At 40.1% G+C, this 2789-nt stretch overlaps 1 long non-coding RNA gene across 1 annotated transcript; it reads left to right on the top strand.

Moving 5' to 3' along the window:
• The first annotated feature begins 171 nt into the window (after positions 1-171).
• Positions 172-1420, top strand: LOC307209239. The gene is made up of 3 exons (XR_013835462.1): positions 172-243; positions 554-721; positions 1349-1420. It is a non-coding gene; the product is annotated as an uncharacterized lncRNA (long non-coding RNA).
• The last annotated feature ends 1369 nt before the right edge of the window (positions 1421-2789 follow it).

Below are 2789 nucleotides of genomic sequence, written 5' to 3' on the forward strand. Positions count from 1 at the left end.
TGTCGCTCCGCTCTAGCACAATGGGTGATGGAGGGAGCGGGGCGAGGAGCATAGCTGTCAACTTTTCCCTTTCCTTGCGAGGAATCCTATTCGGGATAAGGGAATTCCCCTTGATGAAAGGGAAACGTTGACAGCTGTGGCAAGGAGGGGGTCAGGACTGGGTGATCTCGGCTTTGTTGGGTGCACAAGGCAGAGGCAGGATGGATTTTTGCTAGGGATCAAGAAATTGAGGAATGCTAAGATGTCAAGGGGTAAGAAACAGAGAATTACAGCTGTAACTAAAAAACTAAAGGGAATTTAATGAAAGGGAATCAGGATAAATTGACCAAAGGGTTGCTAAAGAACCATAAAACAAGGATGCAGGGATGGGGAGGGATGGGGAAGTCGAAGGAAAGAAGGTGTATGAAAATACAGTTTTGAAGTTATATTGGTTTAATTGTTATGTACGCTTTTGTTTTGCGTTTTGAGTTTTTGTCTTGTGATTTGTTTTTATTATGTGTTTGAAAAATGAATAAAAATTATTAAAAAAAAAAAAAAGAAATTCCTGAAAAAGAAAATGTGTAGAGTAACTATTTAAGTGCAAAAAACAAAAAAATCCAAAAAAAACCCCAGCAACGGCGGTGATGAAACACAGCATCTGAGCACGTGCAGAAAGCCATGCAATCGAGCGAGGCGACGAGGAAGACGACCCGGTGCTGAAAACAGCTGAGATTTACTCAGAGTAGAATACAAAAAAGGGAGGTGCGAGGAGGTCAAGGAAACAAGCAAATGAAAGATAAGTTATGGGAAGGTTCGTTGTGTTTTTTAATTGTTGCTATTTTTCTGCTCTTTGTTTTTTTATAATTTTTTCCCCCTTAGTGTGATGTGTTGTTTAAGTCAGGGTTTCCCAACCTTGGGCCTCCAGCTGTTTTTGAACTACAATTCCCATCATCTCTGACCACTGATCTTGCTAGCTAGGGATGATGGGAGTTGTAGTCCAAAAACAGCTGGAGGCCCAAGGTTGGGAAACACTGGTTTAAGTTACAGATAGGTAGCCGTGTTGGTCTGCCATAGTCAAAACAAAATAAAAAAATTCCTTCCAGTAGCACCTTAAAGACCAACTAAGTTAGTTCTTGGTATGAGCTTTCGTGTGCATGCACACTGTGTATCTGTGTATCTGAAGAAGTGTGCATGCACACGAAAGCTCATACCAAGAACTAACATAGTTGGTCTTTAAGGTGCTACTGGAAGGAATTTTTTTATTATGTGTTGTTTAGTTTTTGCTTAACTTGGTGTCCTCTCTTTATTCTTTTTGTAACCTTTAAAATTTTAATAAATATTATCTTTTTTAAAAAAGAGATTTACTCAGAGTTAACATGGATGGACAGGACTGGGCTACATGAGGAATATTGTCATTTGCAGCCTTTTCAAGTTCAAAGCCACCCCCCCCCCCGGAAGTATTTTTGTTTTTAAGGGGCTAAACATAGGATTGCCCTGTGAGAAAGATATCCACAGCAGAAGGTAAGCAACAACAATTATTATAACAACAACACTGAATTGATGTAGATGTGAGGTAATATTTATAGGTATATGTTTTTAAATGTTAATTGTTTATTATTAAAATTTATTAGTCACTTGCTACCAAAAGGTATCCAAGCGACTAGCATTTATAAACATATACATAAATACAGTATTATTTTTATTCTTATTTATTATTTATTCTTATTGTTTATTCTTATTCTTATTATTATTATTACTGTATTATTACCCGTCCTTGGCCAGCAGGTCCCAGAGTGGGTTATAGCAATTTAAAATTCAGAATTTGATCATTTTTATTAATTTTCCAATAAAAAACATCCAGTTAACATATGCAATCATAATCCAATTAAAATAAAACACACACACACACACACACACACATATATATATATATATATATATATATATATATATATACACAATTTGGGTTATAATTTGGTCTTTTTTAAAAAATTCAGAATTTAAATGAGCCAAGCCAAATTCCAGACTTCCAGGAACAGGGTGGGCTCTTGGGGATAGGGCATATGACATTCTTACCATATGAGCCAAGCCAAAGGGTTGAACAGATCGAGCGGAGCTTCCTTGCAAGGCCAAAAATGAATGGAAAAAGGAATATATGCAGCTGAGTGCAACAGCGAGGAAAGGCCTTTCCTGTTGGGAAGCGGCTGCATTAGCAGAAAGTCAAGAAGGCTGTCAGTTGAGCAAGGCTCCTGTTAGAAGGTGAACTGCAAAAGGTATCTGCAACCCGCAAGCGAAGCGAGTGGACTGCAAATTCTAGCTTGTTGCAATATCTTGCAGTATTCTCAGTTTTTAACCATTTTGATCCCATTGCCAGGAGGGGCAGGAGAGAGAGGCGGGCAGCCAGGTTGGGTGGGGTGTGTGTGTCTCAATTATTAGTACTATTTTGATGTTAACAATAGATGTAGGAGCTCCTTGACTCCAGCTGTCAAATTCTCTCTTGAGAGTGCTCTAGAGGGGCAAGAATCGTCAGGGTCAGCGTCAGAGGAGTCCAGGAAGGATGAGACCCTAGCGGGCAGGAGGGCCCAGAGGAGAAAGGAATTTAGGAAGAGGTGGAGCAAAGCGAGAGTCTTAAACTGGTGTGGAGGGGGAGGAGACTCAGACAGGACTTCGCCGGTCTAAGGTCGAGACGTAGAGCTGCACGCTGCGGCTTTAAAATGGAGACTGAATCTCAATAAAGACTTTTGTACATAACTACAGCCTAGCGTTGGTCCTCTGTGAGCTGGGACCTGGAGGCAGCTCTGACAGCTGCC

The sequence above is a fragment of the Podarcis cretensis genome (genome assembly GCF_951804945.1).
Source record: "Podarcis cretensis genome assembly, chromosome: 2".
In the NCBI taxonomy this organism is placed as follows: Eukaryota; Metazoa; Chordata; class Lepidosauria; order Squamata; family Lacertidae; genus Podarcis; species Podarcis cretensis.